This window comes from Leptinotarsa decemlineata, unplaced genomic scaffold, assembly GCF_025532065.1.
Source record: "Leptinotarsa decemlineata unplaced genomic scaffold, Ldec_3_MD MMD2_tig00078422_RagTag_RagTag, whole genome shotgun sequence".
Taxonomy (NCBI): Eukaryota; Metazoa; Arthropoda; class Insecta; order Coleoptera; family Chrysomelidae; genus Leptinotarsa; species Leptinotarsa decemlineata.
Window position 1 is genome coordinate 5,144,630 of NW_027412747.1, and position 25,674 is coordinate 5,170,303.

Below are 25,674 nucleotides of genomic sequence, written 5' to 3' on the forward strand. Positions count from 1 at the left end.
ACTCATCAGCATTTCTCGCCACATTCATTTCATCTACACTAAAATTTGAGAATGCAGATTCAACACAGTTGACTGTCACTTATGAGTGCGTCGGAAATAAGTGGTCCACTACTCGTTCCATGATTTGCATGGCCGTGGCTTGACTAGGTTGATAGCCAATGAGACTCTTCATGGCTATCTTATAGCCATCTCCCAAGATATCGGAATCAACCCTGTTACACACCGTTTGCCAACATTCTCGCTTCGATTTCTTTATGCTACTTTGTAGTATTTTTTATACTCATCCCAGAGATGTTGATTTTTTTCCACATATTCTTTGTGTACAAACGCCTCTTATGCAAACAATATTTGCAGCTCTGGGGAATTTCCTCATTCCACCAGTAGATGTGTTCCGCTTTCTTGCATTTTTTTTCTTTGGCATTGTTTGGTCAAAAATTTGTTCTGGTTTCCAACTGAAGGCTTTTACCGGCAGGGTATCTAATTTTCTCTATCTAGCTTTTTTTTCTAGCAATTTGTATATAATTAAAAACCGGTCGCATTCATTCTCAGCTCTCGGCTAGATCCCTTCGTCTTGAGCATCGAAATTGTAAGTGTGCCATTGTTGTGCGTGTGTTTTTTGAAAATGGGTATAAGAATTTTAAAGATAAATAATCATTATTTATTAACAAAATTGTATTTAATAACAGCTAGCTAAGAAATAATTTGCAAGTGTAGAGGGCTAGCCAAAGTGCGCGCCAGGCAACCCAATAAATGTGCTATTGTTTTTCACGTGTCCGCATGTAGGTATTGTTCCTGTCCGTGTAGTGAGAGATAGTTGGCGCAACGAAGGAAATCCCACAAACCTGGCGCTAGTTTCTACGTATTTACTCCTTCCTCAATATCGTTTACTATTGTAATGAATTAAAGAATTGAATGTCTTAAACAAATTTATTTTCAATAATATTTCACTATCACAACTAATTTATATTCATATATATTCTCTCAATCATAGTTGGTTTCAAACTCATTCGCCCTGGCTGGTTTATTCTAAACGTCTGTAAGGTGCACTGTATTTATATTGTGTACTATTTCCATCAACATTACTAGCTGGAAGTTTGGGTTCAAAAGAGCAGCTTTCCATTGAAATCCATTTTATGGCAAAAGTAAAAATACAACACGTAAAGAATTTCTAGGATTTGTAGAATTGATGGCAGTTGATGCCAATACTACAGCGTCAGAAAATGATAAGTTTTTAGAAAACGTATATCTACAAAACGAAGTGATGCTGCAGAAAAAAATGCTTTTCAGTTACATTATGCTGCTACTAAATCGGTATTCATTACATGCGTTGCATTGATAGCCAGGTATATTGGAATTTGTAGCCAATGCATTACAATCGAAGACTATCGAATATTATACATGTACGAATTATATTAAGAGAATTATTTCTGTTATTAAAGGTCATCGCGGTAAGTCAGAATATTTCAGACATGTCACATAGAACAACAGCTGCCATTGGAAATTATTTGCAGATCCCGCGCACTGCAGGTCGCCAACAACACAGATCCAATCACCTAGCTGAGAGTGTTAATCGATTCTTGGAAGCGATCAGTTATCATTCCTTATCTAGATTCAATGATATCATCACTCAAACAGCGTTTTTCTAACGAGAATTTACATTCCAGTTCAATATTGCATATGACACCGGTTGATTTTAGAGAAAACAAGATATTTGCCAGTTACATGATCTTTCTCTTTTTGGAACATGAAGCGGAATTATGGAATAAATTGTGGAAAGATAAAGAAAGAAAGAAAAGATCTAGAAAAATTTGACTTGAGAGATGTGTTTAAGAAGGCGGACACCTTCTTCCCGGCTACAATGGAAGCTATCATTATTTCGTTGGCACAGCCGTGTACAACGAGCAATATAGAGGGGTAGGGAAGGGATTGTTTACTTTAAAATTCGTGGTATCCGGTGTGAGATATGGAAAAACTACGCTTGTTCTTATTTACGGAACGAGATCAAAATATAATCATTATATTTAGCGTTACATGTTTGTCCAATCCAATTGTTGATCAATAATTGGAAATATGTGGCATAAAAACAAAGTTATGTATCCAATATATGTTCAATCTTTCCCTTTTTTTAGAATTTGATGTCGTTCATAAATTTTGCTCTAATTGTTTTTCATTATATAATCTCCGTGGCTACGAATTATACGCAAGCCGCGATGCAAGTCTCGGATCGAAAAAAACTGCATCAGTAATATTTATATACTTCTGCTTTCCTAACATTACGGTACCCCATTATAATTCATTGCGATTATAGACAAGAATTCGATAATGCTATATTGAGATACTTTCGTACATTATTCAACATATTCCAGTGTCGACCACCCTCAATCGAAAAGATCAGTGGAATGATTTCACGCCACCCTATAAGAGATGATATGAGACCATCTGAAAGAACTCCCTGACGACCACCCTCTTAACTGTTATACCATACACAGTTATATGCTACAATAATTTTGTAAACGAATCTCACGATTTTAGACCATATGAATTAGTTTTGGGACATACAGCGAGTAGACCTCCAGAGAAATTATATAATCAACAACAACTAATTAGAACATATGTTAGAGATCTTAATAAAATCTCTCATTATTATAAAGTCGAACGCGAAAAGATAGAACAAAACAAAGGGAAAGCAAAAATTCGCTTTAACGAGAACATTTCCAGCAAACTGAATAAATTCAACGGTACCTTCACAATCGAGCAGATGTTTCAAAACTCAGTACACTTTTGTATTTACAAGCTAATCAAAGAACAAAAGTGAAGTGGAAAATGAGAAATAAAATGAATCTACCAAGTAGTAACGGCTACATCCATCAATTTAACAGAAGAGAACGTACATTGAAAATTAATTAATTTTCAGGTTACTCCTGCTGTTCGGAATAATAGTCTATTACAAAACTGAAACGATACTGTAGGCGTGCGTATATTATTATGAGAAAGGTAATATTCAGAGGCGTAGCAAAGAGGAGCGGCGGGGGCGGGCCGCAGCGGGTGTCACCATTTTCGGGGTGACATCCACCCGGTCTCTCAACTTTAACAACAATTTACAAACAAAAGAAATCCCTAGCACAAAAATTTCTTTTTCGGGGATTCCTCCCCTAGCACTAGCTTAGCTCTATGTATAATTCGGGGATTTCCGCAAAAGAGCCTGTCGCTGTCGTGAGGGATTCCCCTTTCCATAATCGCGATCTTTGACGTCTCAGTTGCAACATTTCTTATTTGTTTTGTGAAGTGTGTTGTGTTTGGTTGACGTGATTCATATCGAATATTTTTCAGGTAAGATAATTTTATAATTAAGTTAATTTCCTAGTACTTCTATGGACGAAACCTATAGGGTTATGTAAAAATGACTAATGTCATTATCTGTCATTTTTGCGTGAGTACGTATGGATTGGAACCACAAAGGAATTTACTAATCTTGTTATTCGAATAATTTTACTAATTAGTCTATTTAATTAATTTCTAATTTTTTTAATAAAGTTTTTAGTAAACTCGTTTCATATTGCTTAACTAGTTTATGAGAAAATACTCTCACATTATAGACCCTAACAACTGGCTCTTTGTTTTAGTGTAAGAAACAAACATCAAGTGAAAAATATCCCGGGGAGTGCATACATCCAAAAGAAAAAGTGGATTTCAGCAAAGGAAAGCCAAACAGGCTATATTGGATGTAGCTTAGAGTATGTCTGGATCGATTTTTAAGTATGTTACAAAAACTGATGACAGCCCAAGCTCATCAAAAGCATCTTCATGAAGCAACATTGACAGTACAGAATTATTCAACAGAAACGAAGTTGATGCTGAAAATAATAGTAGCAGTACTATTATTGCTACCAGTGAACCATTTCCTCAATTAAATGATGTGTCAGAATGAAGTATTCCTGTTGAAGTGAATACTTCCAAAACAAAGAAGGACCATTTGCCACTGTTTCTAGGCACGGAACCAAAATAAAAGGTGACGCTCGTCATCTCTCAAAATATTGGTTTTATAAAATTATGCCTAATGGTGAAAAAATCCTACGGTCATGGATGGTTTATTCCCTCATCTCTAATAAGCTGTACTGTTTCTGCTGTCGATGTCGTTTATTTGCTATGGCCAATAATACAAATGCGGGAACATTTACGACTGGATATCAAAAGTAGTGGAAATTAAATCCGAAAGTAGCTGACCACGAATGTTCAAATGAACATCTAAAAAATCTTGAGAAATGGAAAACCTTAGAAATGAGACCTAAATTGAATAAAACAATAGATGATGCAACTTTGCTATTGATGGATACAGAAAAACAGAAGTGGAAGCATCTTTTAACTAGATCACTGGATATAACTTTATTTCTGGCTAAACAAAACTTGGCGTTTCGTGGACATGATGAAGAACAAGACTCTAAAAATAAAGGCAATTTTTTGGAATTAGTAAAACTATTGTCAAAGTATGATGTAGTGTTGAAAGAACACATGATGAAATTGGAGGAAGATAAAACTTCAAAGTATCATATTTGTCGCCAGATATACAGAATGAATTCATTAATGTTCTGTCAAACCATGTGAAAACTAAGCTTGTCAACGAAATTAAATCAGCGAAATATTTTGGTATTATGTTTGGTAGCACACCTGATATTTCACATATTGACCAAATGTCTGAAGTGATACGTTATCTGAAAATAGTAAATAGGAAAGTGAAAGTCAAAGAAGCATTCCTTGGATTTTTTCCTTTGCAAGGAAAAAAAGCTGCTGATCTAAGCGATGAAATTCTTGACAAACTTCAGACAGACGAGTTAGATATTATGATGTGTCGTTCCCAAGGCTATGACAATGCTGCTGTTATGAGCGGTGTGCACGGAGGAGTGCAGTCCATTATTAAAACAAAAAACAAGAAAGCAATTTTTATTGGTTGTATTGATCACTCGATTAATTTGTGTGGTCAACATTCATTTGCCCAAAATGTATCATGCGTTACATTTTTGGAACGATAGAGACGATTTTTTCTTTTTTTTCCGCCTCCATTAGCCATTGGGAAGTGCTTATGAAACACTGCAAATTATCTGTTAAAAGACTCTCAACAACGCGTTGGGGTGCTCATTACCGTGCAGTAAAAGCACTAGCAGAGAATTTTAAAGGACTTGTAGACGCAATTGAGAAATTGTGTGATGAACAAGAAAATGTAGACACCAGAGGTGCTGCACAAAACCTCATGTCTGCTGAGTGCAGCAGGCATGATGGTATGATGTTCTTCGGGAAATAAATGCTGCACAGATTGCATTGCAAAGTAAAGGCTTGACTGTTGACGAAACTGAAACAAAAATAGAGGCACTTCGTTTTTATATCGAAGAAAAACGGGATCACATTGTGGAAGAGGCAATAGACATTGCAACAAAAAAATCAGAAGACTACGATATTCCAACAGAAAAACGACTTTGCCGTAAAAAACGGATGGTTGATGAGATGGTCAGCGATGCAGGACTCACACTGAAAGAGGAACTTCAAAAAGATATGTTGGAATGTCTTGACCGACTCAGAGTTGAACTCCAAACAAGATCGAAGTCTCTTCAAGATGTAGCTTCATTGTTCGAGATCGTACAAACTAATGCTTTGCTTTTGGCGACTACTGAAGAACTGAAATTAGATACATCTAAATTTACTGATTTTCATGATGAGGTCTCAGAAACCGAATTACTTTTGAAGATACCAAGACTGCGAAGACACTTAAAAGCCGCTAATGTTACGGTTACTGATTGGGTGTCTCTAGATTTTTTAAAGTTTATTGTAGAATGGAATTTTACAGAATCTCTTTCAAATCTTATGATTGCACTGAAATTGTTCATGACGGTTTGCGTGTCCGTAACTTCATGTGAGAGGAGTTTCAGTAAATTAAAATTAATAAACTATTTGCGGGCAACAATGACCCAATCGCGGCTTAGCAATCTTGGTATATTAGCCATCGAACACGAAGCAATACAAAATATCAATTTTGATGAAGTTATTGCTGAGTTTGCAACTGTCAAAGCTAGATAGTGGAAATTTCAATTGTATAACAATTCCTTTTCTGTCTTAGTTATTATTGTGTTTTGTTATTTCTCCAATATTATAATATTGAATAATATGATAATAATAAATGATCCATGACCTTTATCATATAAAATTTATTGCTTTTTACTTTCGACGGGGTGACACCACCAACTTCCGCACCGGGTGCCACTCAAGGTAGCTACGCCACTGGTAATATTGTTCTCTCGGACGATAAATGGACTCTGCTAGTCAACAAAAATACATCGCAATATAGAGAAGCAAGCATATCAGCTTGCTCACACAAATCTCGAAATCTAAACATATGCAATTTCCAGAAATTGTCCTTAATGCCAAAAGGTACCGCCATTGGCTCATTGGCATAACTGGATCGATTTTCAAATCTGACGGGAAATTTAGACTGTTTAGGCAGGGTAAATAACGACGAACATCAATTAGAGAATTCATTAGAAAACCAAAAATCCCTTACTACATCGGTTATTCAAAATTTTAATGCAACTTAGAGATGAAACGGATATTCGATAACTATCCGGTATCAAACTTATCCAGCCGAATACCGAATTTGAAAAAATATATTTTTGTGTAATTAATTGAGAAATAGGTACAATCAGTAATCACACAATACTTCTACAACTTGGAAAATGAATTAGTACTCATACTGCACTGAGAGGAAATTATGGTGAATGAATACTAATTTATCTGCATTATGAGGTACCAAGCGGTTTCGCTTGTATTCGTAAATGAGGCCAGCTTTTTCTATATACACTACTGCAAGGAGCTGAAAGATATATGCACTCTAACCAATACAATGAAACAATTGTTAACTTCGCATATCAATGAAAATATCCGAATTGGACCACCCAATCGTTCGTGAGCGTCTAGGCAATCGTTCTCTTTGCGCTGCATCAAACGGCAACACTTCACCGGATATATATATCAGAAGCGATCTCTCCTTTCAACGAGAGGAAATGCTGAAACCCCGAAACTTTGATGTTATGTGGTTCAAAATAATATCACAGAAGATCACCAAATTCATAAGCTGCGGTAATCGACCACCTAGCGATACACAATATAGGGCACTATTCTTTTTACTTCCAAACACCATTGACTTTCTGCAAATCAATCATCCCAGTGCCGAAATTTCCATATTCGATGACTTCAATGTCCACAATATTGAATGGCTCAAATTTTTAAATATCAACGACGAACAAGGTCGCGAAGTTGAGGCTTTTGCAATAAGCAGCGGACTTACTCAGATTATAAATACGCCAACCAGGAGTCCTGACCGTGATGGTCAGGATCTATACCTAACAAGCAATCCAGAAATTTACAGTCACCGTAAGGTCTCCATTGGGATCTTCTCACTACAAACTCATTTCAGTGAATTACCGATAAATGTGAATTACCGATAAATGTTAGGAAACAATCTAAGCCGCGAAAAGTTTGGCATTACAGATCAGCTGAATGGGAGGATCTACAAGACCATTCCAAAATTTCCCCTGGCTAGGTGTTTATTTCAGATCTAAAGATTTATCAACTTGTGCTTCTGAAGTCACGGAAGTTATTCTATCATCCAAGGATGCATATATTGCTCTTTCAATGTAACGACCTTCTAACAGCAAACCTTGGTTCAACAAAAATTGCGAGCAAGCTGAGGCCTCCAAAAATCTCACCTACCGGCAGTGGCGCAAAAATCCCAGTGCCGAAAACCGAACTAGGTTTGCTAATGCTCGCAACAGCTGCAAACTTAGGATAAATGAAAGTAAATAACTTCACAATCAGATATTTAGGGATACATTGCTTGCTATATCAGAAATACGCAACGGACTGTGGCTGCTCATCGTGTTAAGGTTCAACCCAGTACAACTCGAACTTCACTGTTTAAAAACTCTTTCATCCGGAGAACTGCGTTTATGTCGAAAAAATTTCCTGAGAACGTTTTTCCAAACGGATTTAAATCTCCAGAGATTCAACTCCAACGTGAAACGATACTTTCGCACAGGTACCGTTCTGAGAGCGCTTTAAGGATTTTCCTGTAGTGTTTGTGTTTTATCCTTAAAAAAATATACGGCGGCCAAATATCCGGCTGCAAGATTGGTCGAACATCCAGTTTCCGTCTTAACTGCTATCCATTTCATTTCTAATGAGGACATTAATGTTATAGAACAGTCAATAATGGACATAAATGATTAGGATAGATCAAGTAAAAAGAAAACTCATGGGAAGCTTTCTTTCTATACAAGAAAGTATCGATGGCGTTTCAGATTCAATCACATTGAACATTATTCATTTATCAATCATATGATCGTTTAGTAGTATTTTACTGTGAATTTCTCATAATCTAAGAAAGAACAACCTTTCACTCAAACTGAACAAAGTAGCCTAATATCTTGGAATAACTCAACTAGAAGCATTTCAAACCAAATCCAACTTGGTATTCGTACTCAAACTCCCTTTGACTGAACCTCCAGTTTACTCCCTAGACTAATTAAACCCCATTTTCAATATTTGAGAATAGAACAGAAATGAATCATGTTTTATCAATTTCACAACAATATGTCACGAAAGACTACGATTCTTTATGTTCATACTAATCACGATTGTGGGTAAAACTTTAATGCATAGAACTCAATTGTGTTACTAAATATTCGCTTGCCCGATTAACCGAAATTCAATCTGTGAAGCCCAAATTTTTTGAAGCCCCAAACGCATTCCAAAGAACTGTCAGAAATGTCTAATTTTCAATCAAAATCAAAAATGCATTATATAGAAACGAACTTATGACTTGTAATACTTTCTGAACTTTCATAAGTGACAATTAACAGTCCTGGAAAAATGTTAAAACTGAGTTAATAAAATAAAACTCTAATAACTCTTGAAATTGAGTGTAACACCTTTATTGGAATAACGAAGATTCAAGCACATTCCAGATTCTCAAAATTATCAAATACATCATATGGATCTTACCCAGTTTTGATACTGTACGAGTATTAAAACAACGTCCTTGATAAATCGAGCCTTCCAAAGCTGAATACAAACTTGACAGTTATTCCAAAACGGTACTTGATTTAATCAACGAGCCATATACAACCAAACACATTTCTTATTTCCACAAGGGGGAGTTGTTATATGTACATTAATGACCTCTGCCATTCATTCCTAAGTTGACTTACTCAAGATCAAGCTGAGTCGATATCTGGTATCTATTGAGCAGTTGTAGGAGGATCCCAGGTGTCCATTGTACACCTAGATGCACTATTTTTCTTATAAGTACGTTCTGCATGACAAATTACATTCAATCTGACAACTTTGACATCATATTTCATTATCTTCTGTAACTTCTGTAAGTTTATGTAAATTTTTCTTATAATTCTGTTGCTTTACATTCTTTAAAGTAGTATATTGAAATTTATGACACTAACAATATCTTTGAGATATCTTGTACTGGATATCTTGAAGATATGTGAAACAAGATGTGTATAAGATGTGAAAAGAAAAATCTATTACCATATGGAAAAATGTTTACATGAGTCTCCTGCACCAGAGATAATTCTTACTGCCCTTTTCTGCATCAGAAATACTTCATTAGAATGAGCACTGTTACCCCAGAAGATTGTGAGATATGATGACTGAGAAAAAAACAAAATACATAATGTGATATTGAAGCATATAAACTGAGAATGTTTCAGTTTTCTAAGCATGAATAGGTATTTGGAAATTTTTAGTCAAAATTGGTCTATATACTTTTTTTCCGCACGAATACCCAACAACTTCTCTATCTCACGGTGATACATTGGTTCCTTCGGAAAAAACAATTATTATTTACTGAAGTCTATCCAAACCCAAGATAGAGTAAAACAAAACAAAACCGAAGCGTGATGTTCACGTGATCGCCCAGTGTCAGATGGAAAGGGCAGCGTTCATTGGTGAATTCGCCTTCTTGGTGCGAGTTCGGTACCAGCACAGGGTTGTAATCAGTCGTTTGCGTGTTTGTGTGGCGTGCGTTATAGTATATTGTTTAAAATTGTTTTCCAAGATGTCCAGTACAGACACTGCTGATGACACTGTGAGCTATCCTCTGAGTCCAGCCAGGAAACGATCCAAAAAAAAACATTTGAGTGTTGAGATGAAAGAAGTGATTTTGAATGTGTTCAAGAAAGAGACGGAAGAAATTGAGACATCGACTGTCGACGAAGTCGTATCGAAAGTTTCCGATAAAATTAGAGTGTGTTGCGCTTCGATTTACAATGTTTTACGGGAATATAAACAAAATCATACATTTTCCAAACCGAATACAAATCAGAATCGTCAAACCATTATAAAATCAATAGATGATGCTGATAAACATGCAATCAGGAGGAAAGTGCATGAGTACTTTTTCAGAAATGAAATACCTACGATAGACAAAGTACTCGCAGAAATAAATGAAGATGGTTAATAGCCTAGTTTTAAGCGGTCAGCATTCCATAAAGTATTGAAACATTTGAATTTTGTATGGAAAAAACGAGGGCGCAATAGTTTATTATTGGATAGAGAGGAAATTGTGTTATGGAGGAGAGTATTTGACCAAAATTGAATATTATAGGGAACAACAGAGAACAATTTATTATATGGATGAAACATAGGTTAATGCTGGTCATACTACGACTAAAGTATGGGTCAATGAAACTGTGACCTCATCTAGGAGGGCCTTTCTAGATGGACTATCCACCGGACTAAGAAATCCATTAGGTAAACTTATATTTATATTAAGACCTGCCTCAATCTCAATATATAAAAAATAACCCTCGTATTTGTTTTATTTACTTACATACCTCTTCATAATTTCAGGTAAAGGAAAACGCCTTATTATTTGTCACATCGGCAATGAGAATGGGTTTGTTGCTGAAGGGCTGTGGTGTTTCGAGTCGAGGAAAACTGGAGATTATCACGAAGAAATGAACGGTGAATCTTTCGAACAGTGGTTTTCCAAAGTTCTACCCCATCTGGAGGATAATGCTGCGATTGTAATGGACAATGCACCTTATCATTCGCAACGGTTAGAGAAGATTCCGACAACGTCTTCAAAGAAGTTTGAAATCCAAAATTTGCTGCGATCAAGGAATATTAGCTTTGAAGCTTAAATAACAAAAATATATAGTCGATGAGATGGCAGCAGGTCAAAACAAAATTGTCCTTCGCCTGCCTCCATACCACTGCAAGCTCAATCCCATCGAGTTAATATGGGCAGATGTGAAGAATTTTGTAGCTCAGCATAACACCACGTTCAAATTTGCAGATCTCAAAGTACTTTTTGATGAGGCTTTGAAAAGAGTCACAGCGGAGAAATGGGAGAAGTGTGTTCGGCATCTGATATCGGAAGTCGAGACAAAGATGTGGAAGCTTGATAACATAATAGAGGCACAAATCGAGCCACTGATAATTCAGATTGGTGAGGATGACACTACTGATGAAGATACAAATTCATACAGTTGAATAATTTTGATTAATATTCCTTTTGATTGTACATAAAATAAAAATTATCAATAAAGAAATAATTACGTCTCTTTTCATATAATGCTTGAGTGCGCTGTGAAAAATCCAATGAAAATATTTTTATATTACACATATTATCTGCATTTTTTCCGTTGAACTGCAAAACTTCTGCATTTGACTCGTTATTATAAAAAAGTTTTCCTAAGTATGATATAGCATTTGCGATCAACAAGATGTTGGTTCTGAATACGACCCTTGCCAATTCTTGGGATTTTCAATATCACGTGCGTAGGGCATGTCAATGTTTACATCCACTCTATCTTGGATTTGAATTTTCTTTAGTTGTTGCCCGCGGCTTCATCCGCATAGAATTTGGTTTGTCACATTAAATTTCGTGACACCATTTTAAACAAATAGTTACAATATTTTTTTATTATCCCAAAACATCAGGTTTCCAACTTCAAAACTGACGAAATTCAATGCAATCTTTGAACCCCTATTTTTCCCCTTGGGGGTGGAAATTCCTGATTCCCTTTCTCGATGCTTATCTACACTATACAAAAAACCTACCTATATATTTGAAGATTCTTGGTTCATGAGTTTTAGCTATAAGTTAATATAAGGGTGGGCGACAGCCCACTTTAAAAATTCGCAAAACTAACACAACCGTCAACGACGTCTGCCGTCACGCGTTCGGGTCGCGTTCGTGGCGATGGGCTTCATTGCTTAGACCGCCCCTCTACCCCCGCGCATCGTCCTCCGTCGTCTTACAGTAGACGCGACGCGTTATGGTTCACTGCGTTACGTCAAGTTAATCTTATTGTGATAACTTTTGAATGATTCGTCAAAACTACGTGTAATGTAAATGACCAAGTATCTATATTAAATACTTAAAACAACATATTGGTAAATTTGGGGAATTCCAAAAAATTGTTGAACAATACTAAGGAGTTACTTATGATACATTGTTTGGAACCTTTGGTGAAGTAATGAATATTACTGGAGTTTTTTCCCAACACCAAATTGTTATTTTAACACATCGACACGTGTTTCGATGACCAAGTGATCATCTTCAAGAGAAAGATTAAATTGGAAATTTCCCCAAGCTAACGATATTTATACTATACAGGTATACCATGCAGGTAAACTATACAGGTATACCACACCTAAATTAATTTTACAATTTGCCTTATCTATTATTTTACAATATGTCCTTATGTAATGTTTAAATGTTATAGGTATATATAAAACAATGTTCAGCTATATAAAAAATTAATTTCACAATATTGCACATCTAAATTTATTTTTACTTTATTTTTACAATGTAGTAATCAGTAAATCCAATAATATTATTTTAACAAGCTATATAGTATGCTATTTGGTATTGGTCCGTCATCGTTATTCATAATATTATTATGTTTACTTATTTCTACACTCTCATAAGCATATAGTTGTCTGTTGTTGTTAACTTGTCTAACTAATCTTAATGAACTGAAGTCTATGGAATGGTTTTTTTGCAAAATATAATGGGCAACTGCTGATTTTTCAGGTCTTCCATATTTTAAGTGTGATATGTATCTTACTTTAATAGATCTTTTTGTCTGTCCATAATATTTGCATCGCAGTCCTAACATTCAATTTCGTAAATTCCAGACTTTTCCGAATTCTCGACTTTGTCCTTTGGACTTCCCAAAGGGCTCTGTAGTGTATGGCTTGTTTTAAAAACCACCTTCATACCTAGTCCCTTGAAAATATTTCCAAAGTTCTTCGTATATTGGTGATATGGAACTGATATGTATTTATCTTGGTTTTTGTCCTTTCTGAAAGTCGAGCTTTCGTTCATTCTTCTTCTTTTTCTTCTATTTAATTTTGGTCCCAGCTTCCAGATGGCGCTATTATGACCAGAACTCCTCCTATCAGAATTGATAGGAGCTTTGTCGGGGGGGCGCAGCTGTCTTGCTCGCAGCAATGCTGCCACCCCTTTTTTGTCCAATTTTTTTATATATTAAAAACACTTATAATTTTTTGGATACTTCCAAACTTTTTCCACATAACTACACATTTATTCGTTAAAATCCTGTCTCCACGTGGACATCCGGTCCACCCCAGCCTCCAACCGGCGTGAATGGGGACAAGAGTTATATCATCCACTATAAAACTCCCACTTTTGAACTTACACAAACTACTTTTATTTATTGATGGCACGTTCTATGACGGCAGACATTCACAACACTAACTGAATTTCGTTCCCAACAATGGCGTCCGCGTGCCTTCTTTGTGGACGGTCGCTGTCATCACGTTCGTCCACCACCACGTCAGAAACGAAACTCTTCGTTCATTCTTAATCTAAACTTCTTCTTCCTTATTATGTCATCTTCAATACCCCTCGAGAAACCGTTAGTGGCTGCTATTTCCTATATTGTACGTTTTTCTTTTGTGAACCTATCATGTGTTAGAGGAAAAGTCAAAAGACGATGCACTAAAAAATTCAACCCAGCACGTTTGTGCTGTCCACGGTGATGTGAACTGTCAGGAATATACCTGTACGTGCTTGTTTCTTTTCTAAATATATCGTATTATAGCCCTCCATATTGGCTCCTCATTACCAAAACGTCAAGAAATTATAGGTGTCCCTTATTTTCCAACTCATACGTGAATTTTATTAATGGACATCTGTTATTCAAAAAGGAAACAAAGTCCTCAATATTCGATTTTTTGGTATCGAATGTCGCGAAAATATTATCCACATACATTAGCCAAATCCTAGGAAAATACTTTGACTTTTCTTTGGTTTCCATTTCGAATCTGCTTATGAACAGGTCTGCCAGGTAGGGCGACAAGGGGTTTCCTATGGCCGTTCCTTGCTGTTGTTCATAAAAGCAACCTTCTACCTGGAACCGATTTTGTTTCATACACGAATGCAAAATATTATGGACAGACAAAAAGATGTATTAAAGTAAGATACAAGGAACACATAGCACACTTAAAACATGGAAGACCTGAAAAATCAGCAGTCGCCCATTATATTTTGCAACAAAACCATTCCATCGACTTCAGTTCATTAAGATTAGTTAGACAAGTTAACAACAACAGGCAACTAGATGCCTATGAGAGTGTAGAAATAAGTAAACATAATAATATTATGAATGACAATGACGGACCAATATTAAATAGCATACTATATAGCTTGTTAAAATAATATTATTGGATTTACTGATTACTACATAAAGACACCTTGTAAAAAATAAATTTAGATAGGCAATATTGTGAAATTAATTTTTACATAGCTGAAAATTGTTTTATATATAGCTATAACATTTAAACATTACATAAGGACATATTGTAGAATAATAGATAAGGCAAATTGTAAAATTAATTCAGGTGTGGTATACATGTATGGTATACCTGTATGGTATACCTGTATAGCATATATAGCGTTAGCTTAGGGAAGTTTCCAGTTTAATCTTCCTCTTGAAGATGATCACTTGGTGATCAAAACACGTGTCGAGGTGTTAAAATAACGATTTGGTGTTGGGAAAAAACTCCAGTAATATTCAATACTAAGGTGGAAAACGCTTCAGTTTCATTGTCTCATGTAGATGTGGCAAATATTATTTTATCAAAGGAGGTCGATGTGATGAGTTTATTTCATGAATATACAATGCCTATCGAATAAAATCGAAGAAATTGATCTTTTTCTGAACAAATTCAATTTTGATATAATACGTCTATCAGAACATTGACAAGAAAAAACAAATCGTGAAAGTATCAACATCTCAGAATTCTCTTTGGCAGCAGAATTATGTAGGATACACAATAAACTATATTTCCAAACCATTACAACTGAAGGAATTGAATGATGAAATAAACTCTGAATGTTGTGGTTTAGAATTATCAAACCAAGTTTTAATAATAACACTATAGATCTTGCTTGGGAAATGCTTACTGAAATATATTTGTTTGGTCTTAAAATGAAACACATACTTCTATGAATCCGTTATATTACTGCGAAAAATGTGTATCGTAAAATACATGCAAGAAGTCTGCTTTTTTCACTATTCGGGTCGTGATGGGGAGACATGCGCACACTGCTGATATCATGGCAGCGCCGGGGGCAACTGCCGCACATTAGAATTCATATACATTACACCACCACGCTTCGAAATTGGGATTAATACATAAATATGTACAATATAAAAAGTCAATATCTTAATCGGTCAGGTTCTCTCCTGTTACGAACAGGACGACTATATGAAGTGCTTGGTGATGGCGGTGATGCCATGTTTGTTCTGATTATACTGTTATCAATATTCTCAGCATTTATCTTATCACCATTACCAACCACTTCATTTTCATATGTATTATCAACATCGTCTATCCATTTGATTTTATCCTCAAAATCCGTATTGCAATCTGTTTTAGAAATCACTGTCTCAATCTGATTGCTGTGTCTTTTCCAAATAGTATTTGAATCTAACGGTTTGACAAGATATACATTCTTACCTATAATTCACGTTATTTTTGCTTTACACCAAGAGCTTTTCACATTACGATAGTCTTTAGTTAGAACAATGTTTCCAACAAAAAACATAACTTTTCTTCCCGCCTTATAATATTTTTTATTCATCTCCTGAGCTTTGCTTGAGTTAGTTACATTTGATCTGGTCAAAATCAATTGATTCTTGTTGAGAATTTTGTAATCTTTCAGGTTTAAATAAGTCGAATCTTGTTCTTAGAGATCTGCTCATATTCAAAAGGTGTTTATAATACAGAAAAGAATTTTAAGATGTATGGTGGGAGCCAACCCTCGAGAGAGCTGTAGAGAAATCTTTGTTCGTTTGAGAATTCTAACTCTTTCATGCTTATGGAGGATTCCATACCCACTTTGAAACGATTTTACTTATAATTTCACGAAAAGTTGTTTGATTTTCATGCAGCTTACACCGATCGCTTCGAAAAAATATTCTTGAGATGGGTAACTATTGTTTCTCGATTTTTCTTCAATAAAAAAAAATCTATACTTGATTGTTTATAAATAATGGAAAATGGGAGTTTCCCTCCAGTGAATATATGTTTTAAAAATTCGGTACATTTCCAAATCATTACATTTTCAAATTAAACCATTGAGAAGTAGAATAGAAAATGCATTTTCGGCATCCAGTTCATGGCGCCCTCTAATCATCCGAGAATTCGTTTTCCGATATTGCAATTGCAAACCACCCCGAACCCACAGGCGTACGGAATCTTGCGCAGACATATTACGTTCACTGTATCAGTGTGAGTTTGTATTTATACGAATTATGTTATTACGTTTCAGTAAATATATACTTTTTGGTTCTTTTGTGATCATGGGAAAGACAAAAGGCAGGATAGGCGTTGCGGAGGGAAAACGATTGTTCGCAAGTGAGAAAAGACGTAGTCGTAGAAATGTCGGAAAGAAATCATTGATGACAAGGTAAGTGTTTCTGACTATTCAAATAATTAGTTTCATCACACCATTTTGGAAATTTGAACGATTTCATTATAACTGAGCAACGATGATTAAGGCAAATTTATTGAAATTCAACTTTGCATGCAATTTTTTTTATATGACAAAACGAGCAATCGGTTATCTCTCAAAAACAGTTTTTATTATAAAGAATCATACATATTGTATGAATGTGCACTATTCATTTATCCTACGACCAAGCACATATAATTGAAGTATTAATATGAAATTGTAGGAAAGTAAACGTTTTGATAATGCTATTATTTTCATTTTGGTATATATTTCCTTTAAATTTATAATTTCCTTTCGTTCATAGGATTTCCGGGAAACAATTTATAACTTAACGTTTTTCAGGTATTCCCAGAGAAATTTTTTGAAAACCTTTTGAATGGAATTGTAATACCTTTTTAGTTTCTGTATAAAATTTCTGAAAAAATATGTACTTAAATAATTGGTTATTAAGAGGTATGACTGAACGGACGTATCCCATACGATACTTTCCAATGAATAGCCCTTGTGTTACGCCATTTTTTTTGCTCACTTAACCAAAACTCTGTCTTATACTGTTTTGACCCACGATTGTTTTATCGTGAGTATGAACGCTCAATGCACACAAGAATTACAATAACTCTTGTGAAAAGATAGGATAATAAAACTAACTAGCTAGATATACTGTAGACAAGACAAGATTTAATTCTAACTGTACTGTTAAAAGGTTTGAAACGTAATAAATGAATTTTACAAAATGGCCATGTTCCACATCGGCAGTTAGAGAAGGGATTTCAGATTGTAGGTATAAACAAACGTTTATATTAACATAGGTAGGAGAGATCATAATAGCGGGTAATTTCCAAGATAAGGGATACAAGGAACAATTAAAAAATTTAAAATGTACGGGTTGCTTGAGAAAATATATTTGGGAATATTGAATTTTATTAGCATAAGTGGATTAGAAACACCCGGGGGAAAACCCCGATTATGAATAATGAAAAATTGAATGACTTAAACAAGATTAGTTAGCAATACATAAAATTAAAATAATGCCATAAAACAATCTGTTTTGTTGTACAAATTTTAGAGCTGGCAACTCTAGGCTAAATACTAAAAAATTAAGATTCACTTCTAAAAACATAATAATTTCGATAGCAAGCTTTTGAGATCGAACATATACCATTTCAGATATCCCCATGTTGGTCTTGGCCTCATCGAGTATGTGGTATTCGAAACCTGTCAATTCGTAGATTATCATTATTATATTAGTTACTTTTCGTCGTAGGTTGTAGAAAGATCATTATTTCGTTTTTTGTACGACAAAGTCAACTACTGACAATTCTAAAAAGAGTGAAGAGTTCATTCCACTTTTCCAACATCTGTTCAAGTTTCGGAAGGGTAATCCATTATTCCCATGAAACATACATAGTACTTCCTTGTGGATACATCAGCAGATTAATCAAACATTTATTTTTCAGTGATAATATCAGTGATGATGTTCAGTCAATTTGTAGCAAATATCTCTCTGCCGTAGCCTCACCCGTTCAAAATGTGGAAACGACTGATAAGATTACCCAAAGGTAGAAATATATTCGTTCTGATCTATCTGGTATGAACTGCAGGGGCGACGTTTGACAGATATCGGATATTCATTTATTTCTGCAATTAGCAGAAATATCTAAGCACCCACCATTCGATTGTACATTGAGTGATATGTATCCAATTCATGAATATAAAATGGGTTTGAAAACCCATTATAGAAGAAACCGACGGAGGAATGGACATAAATAGCGTTTTAACGTTGGCCACAGTTTCAACCGGAAATGGCTACTCTACAGTAAATGAGATGCTCTCTATTTTAAATGTACCGTTCATGAGTAACTCTACTTTTCAGCATCACCACGAAAATGTAGCTGATATCATTGAAGAGACTGCTTGGAAGGTCATGGAGGAAGCAGGTCAAGAAGAGGTTCGAATAGCTCAGGATTTAGGAGAGGTGGGTGATTTTCTCCTAGAAAGTACAGATTATATTTTGACCTATTACAGTGCTTTTCTTTAATCTGTCTTCTTCCCTCTTATTTTTGAACGAATTCGATTAGGAAATTGAAATGTGGAATGAAGTGTTAGTTTTCTGATTTTAGTGTCAGGTAAATAAAAAATCTGCAATTATATGTTGGGTAAATAATCTGAAAATATACCTTCAAAATTAGTTAAAGTAAGCCCGCCCATCTCAGATGGAGAAGTGTTTTTTCCAGGCAACTTCATTTTTATTTGTGCAATGAAATGAAGATAATAATCAAAATTCAATTAACAGATAGAAAGCAAAGTATTTAAAAAAATTTGCCAGTACCTCCAGGCCTAAGGAAACTAGTCGTAGGCACTAGTCGAAGAAGACTACGAACCTCAATAAAATCTGCTACGATGTCCAGGATTAGAGAAAAAACTTCTTTGGTCCAAAAAGTTGCAAACTTATGCAGAGGCCTTGAGAATATTCCATCACATGTATTCGGACAGCATGAAAAATGTCAAGAGATAGCATATTTCAAGTGTTCTGTAAGGTTAAATGAAGTTGATCATATCCTCAGCATGAGAGCGTGTGGTCTATTGGACGATATTGAAGTTTGTATCAACCGCTTAGTTTTAAATGCAACCATTGATAGCGGATCTGGATACCAATATCGCTGAACAATACAATGGCATCATCTGCAAATTTGTTGGAGGAAAAGGAATTAACTATTCCCGTAGAAGATCCTATGCGATACGTTGTAAAGCTGCTGCTATATCATTCAATTCTACCGGGAACTATTATAATGTTCTTGGAAAACGCAAAGATCTGTTTTATACTGAAAGATATGTAGAAAAGATCAAAAGGAGACGTGAACTTCAGAAAATCAGGAGACGCAAGAATAAAAACTTTCCAGAACTAAAAACTAAGGAGCATGCTCTACCAGATGAGGATTATGGCCCGGATGCTAATCCTGATCCAGATTTACCTACTGGTCTCAACAATCTCACAATATGTGATATCGAAACGAAAAAATTGGTTTTTATTCATATTTTATCTGCCTTCAACAATTTAACCTTATTTTTCAAAAAACTTTGTGATCATAAATATTGAAGTTTTAGGTTAAGCAAATTGTGAATAATTTTTATTTCATGCTGCATAAAAAATAACAAAATTATTAGGCATTTTTTTTAGATTGTTAAGGACGATTTATTTTGGACGAATGATATGAAACCAAAATTAGAGATTTTTTACATGGCTTGCCTCTTGCCCGAACTGATAGATCCTAAATACCTGAGGAAATTGTCACTGGGACAGAATTCATATATGTATCAGGGAAGTATTGGCTATAATCACACAGTCACACTAATGGGTGAAATCGAGAGCTTTGAATTATTTAAATCAAAATTGTTTGATCTTTTATGTTCAATGGACGAGTTCTTAGCATTCTGTTCATAGTATATATAAATTGGTATAGGGTAGCTTATGCTTTTATTTTTATACTAATTGTATTTGTTGTATGTCTGACTAGTCCGATAAGTTTTAGGGAGACAAGTTTATATGCTGTATCTTGTAAAACTTCAGTGATGAATAAACATATCTATCTATCTACTAAAAAATAACTTTGCAGGAGTTTCTCCTGTTGACAAATGCACAGTATTTGTATGTAAGCAAAAAGATTGAAAGTGATAGGTTAATATTTTTACAATCAATTTCTTTCATAAGAAAAGATTTTACAGTATTCACGCTATTTTCAGCAGCGCCATTGCAATATGCCGAAAAGGGCGGACTAATATGTTGAATACCATTGACTTGAGTAAAATGCTTAAATTCCGCTGAAGTCAGTTGCGGACGTTGTCACTAACAAGTGTCTTAGGTGAACCATATCGTGAAAAAATTCTCTCAATTTATTAATTGTAGAAGAAGTTGTTATTGAAGTCATGGGTATAACTTCGATCCACTTCGAGAATGCATCTAAGACTATCAAAAAGAAATCATTTTTTGTTTTACAAAAATGTATATGAATACGTGACCACACCCCATCAGGCACACTCCAACCTTGTAAGAGCACTTTTGGAGGGTTCGACTGAATTTTCTGACATTTATCACAATTACGACTGATATTTTCAATTTCACAATTTAACGATGGCCACCAAACATGTGATCGAGCTAGAAGTTTCGTTTTAACTATTCCCAAATGTGCATTGTGTAATTCTCTTATAATGAATGCCTGTAGTGAAGACGGAATAACAACCCTGTGACCCCATTATAACGTCCTCTTCAATGCTCAGATCCAAGCGCTTATTAAAATAAGGTTTCAACTCACAATCAATTTCATTTCGCCAATCTGTTTTCAAATATTTCAAAACTTTTGACAAAACTGGATCAAGTAGTGTCTCATCTCGTACATTATTCACGTTTACTGGAATTTCGGAATTTGAAGAAATGAAATCAATATCAACGACTTCACCGATCATATCATCAGACTCCCGTTCTGAATATATTTCGTTCATTGGCAATCTACTCAAAAAATCAGCTATATTTTCACTGGTATTTACATATTTTATGTCGAAATCAAAACCGCTTAAAAAAACTGCGTAACGTTGTAGTCTATTTGCTGCTAACAAAGGTATTCCATTTTTTGGCCCAAATATGGATACCAGTGCTTTATTGTCACTTATTAGTTTTAATTTTTTGCCGTACAGGTATTGATAAATTTTTTTTTACTCCTCATACAATTGCTGTCGCTTCCTTATCTAGAGCAGAATAACCCTTTTCTGATTTGGTTAATGTTCTACTAGCAAAACAAATCGGTCTTTCGATACCGTTTTCGAACGTATGAGAAATAACAGCCCCTATGCCATAGTCTGAACTGTCAACTGTTAAACTGATATCTACATCTGGGTCGTAATAAACTGAATTTGAAGCTAATAATGACTTCATTTTAGAAAATTATCTACTACAATCACTACTCCAATTCCATACTGAATTTTCCGTCAATAATGCATATAGAGGATTCAAGACATCAGGTAATTTAGGTATAAATCTATTATAACAATTAATTGTTCCCAGAAATAACTTCAGTTGTGTCACATTCTGAGGTTCTGGAATTTTTTCTATTGCCTTCACTTTATCAGGACTTTTATGAAGTCCATCTCTATCAATAATGAATCCCAAGTAAGATACAGAATCAGAAAAAAAATCACATTTTTCCCGTTTAACTGTAAGGCCAACATCTTTCAAGATTTTTAAAACTTTACACAGATTTTCGATGTATTCACATTGTGTCTTTCCGGTAATGAGAATATCATCTAAAAAAATTGCTATGCCAGGCATATCAATGAAAATCTGCTCCATCATGCGTTGGAATTGCGAGGGTCCCGACGGAATGCCATACGGTAACCTGTGGTACATAAAAAGTCCTTTATGTGTACTAATTACAGTATATTTTTTCGAAGATGGTTCAAGTAAAATTTGTTGATATGCTTGGCTGAGATCAATTTTTGAATACTGCTGCCCCCCTCGTGGCTTGGAAAATAAGTCATCAATCCTTGGTGAAGGATATTTATCTGTTAGTATATAAGGATTGATGGTTATTTTGTAATCACAACAAATAGCACTCCTCCATTCTTTTTTAGAACTGGAACTATAGGAGTGCCCCACTCAGAAAACTCTACCGGTGATATAATACCCTCTCTCATTAATCTATTCAACTCGATTTCCACTTTATTCTTCAACAAAAATGGCAACGGCCTAGGTTTGTGAATTTTCGGAATAGCTGCAGCAGTTACTTTTAATTTCAGTTTGAATTTGTTGAATGTTCCTAACTTGCCAGAAAAAACAGTTGAAAAATCTTTCATTATCTTATCCAATAAATCATTATTCACAAAATGAATGGTTCTGAATCCTATGTTTTAATGCCTGATGAAATTTCGCCCTAACAAGGCTGGACGATCACCTTTCACAATATAAAAATCCAAATCATTAATTTTCTTATCAAATTCAACAGATAGAGTGGTTTTACCCAAAGGATAAATTTTGTCCCCAGCAAAATTTACTAACGAAATATCACTTGGATATAATGGAAACTTTTGAAATATTTATTATATTCATCAACTGGCATAACGGAAACTGCTGCACCTGAATCTAATTCGAATTTGAGCATTTTACCCTCAACCCAAATATCTATATAAATAGGTACATCATGTTCAGTGCCCAGACTCAAAACAGGTGTCACATTTTCCGTTTCCAAGAAGTTCAAATGTTTGTTTACATTCCTACATACCGCTCGTAGATGATCTCTAACATTACAGCTGTTACAAATGTATCCCCTATATCCTATATGGACAGATATTTGGAGAAAGACCTTTACCACAACGAAAACATGGCACACGCGCACTGCCACTACTACTCAATGTCGCTTCATTTCGCCTTCTATATCCGGTTTGATGCAGACTCATGTTGGACTGACCTTGGCTTAGCTGGCTTCCATGTTGCTGGTTTTTCTGTCCTTGTTGATGCCGGGGAAGTTTTTGAATTCGATTTACTTCAAAATCGTCCTCCACGCCTGATTCTTCCTTCACCTGGATACATATTTTCGTTTCCTGAATGCCTACTACAGTTGCTTCTTCCGTAAGAGCCGTCTCCAAGGCTTTACTGAACTTATCATCAGCTTTCAAGCCTAGTAACGCATTTTTTACTCGCCCTTCATTATACCTTGTGATAAAAATATGTCTTAGCTTGTTGTCCAGTTCCGCGCCAAATTTACAGTTACTAGCTAATTTTTTAAACGCACTGCCCAGTCTTGAACCGATTCACTATTCAATTTTAGGGCGGCATAGTACCACATACCAAGTGTTTTGTCGTGATATCCGTCCAGATGTTTAACTAAGTCTTCATATTAACTTTGTTGTGGTTTGTTTGGCACTGACAAATCAACCAGTGATTGGTATGCCTCCTCCGCGAGGCTATATAGCAAAACTGCTCGTTTTATTGTATTTTCAGTAATATTTCTTGCGATGAAATATTGTTCAAGTCGTTTGACAAACACACTCCACTCGGATATTTTTGGATCGAACACCAAGTTGAGTCCAATATCAACTCTTGTGGCCATTTTTATTTATTTGACTTATTATTCACACCCGCGATTCGAAAGTACTTTTTGAAAAAGCAAAGAAAACTTGTCCCCAGATGAAATATATTTGTTTGGACTTAAAATGAAACACATACTTCTATGTATCCGTTATATTACTGCGAAAAATGTGTATCGTAAAATATATGCAAGAAGTCTGCTTTTTTTCACTATTCGGGTCGTGATGGGGAGACATGCGCACACTGCTGATATCATGGCAGCGCCGGGGGCAACTGCCGCACATTCATATACATTACACCACCACGCTCCGAAATTGGGATTAAAACATAAATATGTACAATATAAAAAGTCAATATCTTAATCGATCAGGTTCTCTCCTGTTACGAACAGGACGACCATATTCGACAATATATAATTATAAACAAAATCACTGAATGTAAACCCGACATAATTATGAAAAGGTCTTTATCATACTCCTCAATAAAGAAATTTAGAGAATTCCTCATGAGTATTGATTGGGGTATTTTTGAAAATACAAATTAATGTACCAACTTTGTAGTAAATTTCTTTGTTGTTATTGATGCTGATTATGTGGGAGTACACTTTCTATATAAAAAGTGTAAAATTGGAGATATACCGCCAATTATATAGTACAATGATTCTCTGAAGAAGAAGAGGAACACACTTTCAATAGTAAAATGTATTTATGATACAAAGAAAAATCCTGCTGATAAGATGACATACAATTCACTTAAGAAAAGCTACAGAAAGAAATTGAAAGAAGCAAAAAGAAATTCATATGGACTTTATATCAGTACATCAGAAAACAAATCAAAGGCTAGTTCGCAAATTATAAACTATGAGTTGAATAGAAAAACTAAAAGTAACCCTGAAACTTCCAAAATATATGAATATAATAAAGCAGTTAGCCAATATATCAGACAAATACTTGATCCAATACAAGCATCTTCCTGTGCCATGCAACTTTTTTTCCTGACAGGAGTCACAAGCTATGAGGTTGCATGCATTAAAAATTTCATGTCGGTAGATACACATGATATGAATTGCCATATCATAAGACAAACATCAGATCTAATTCTCGTACCATTAACATGATCAATTAGATCTTCAGTGAAGGCATTTTTCCAGATAGTTTCAAATTTACCAGAGTTATTCCTATTCATAAAAAGTGAGATATTACAGAAATTGACAAGTATAGGCCAATATCCATCATTTCCATATTTGCTACAATCATCGAAATAATTCTGAAAAATAGATAAGTGGAATATTTTGAAAAAAAACATTTTTTGAATAATGCAGAGTATCTAGGGGCTATCTATGTGTATTTCTAATTCCTCATTAGAAATACACAGAAATGTTAACCAGTTACAAACCCAGCCAAATATACATGAGAATAATACTAGTTATTGAAAACTCGAAATCTCAAATAAATTCTGCATTTTTATTCATTTATACTTACTTATATATTTATTCATGGTATTAATGGTAATAATATTTTGAAAATGTCAATTGAAAAACTGCAAA

At 34.9% G+C, this 25,674-nt stretch overlaps 1 protein-coding gene across 1 annotated transcript in view; it reads right to left on the minus strand.

Annotated features, from left to right (window-relative positions):
• LOC111514266 (zinc finger Y-chromosomal protein-like) overlaps positions 1–25,674 on the minus strand; it is a 38,038-nt gene that overhangs the window by 11,606 nt on the left and 758 nt on the right. The window lies entirely within an intron of this gene.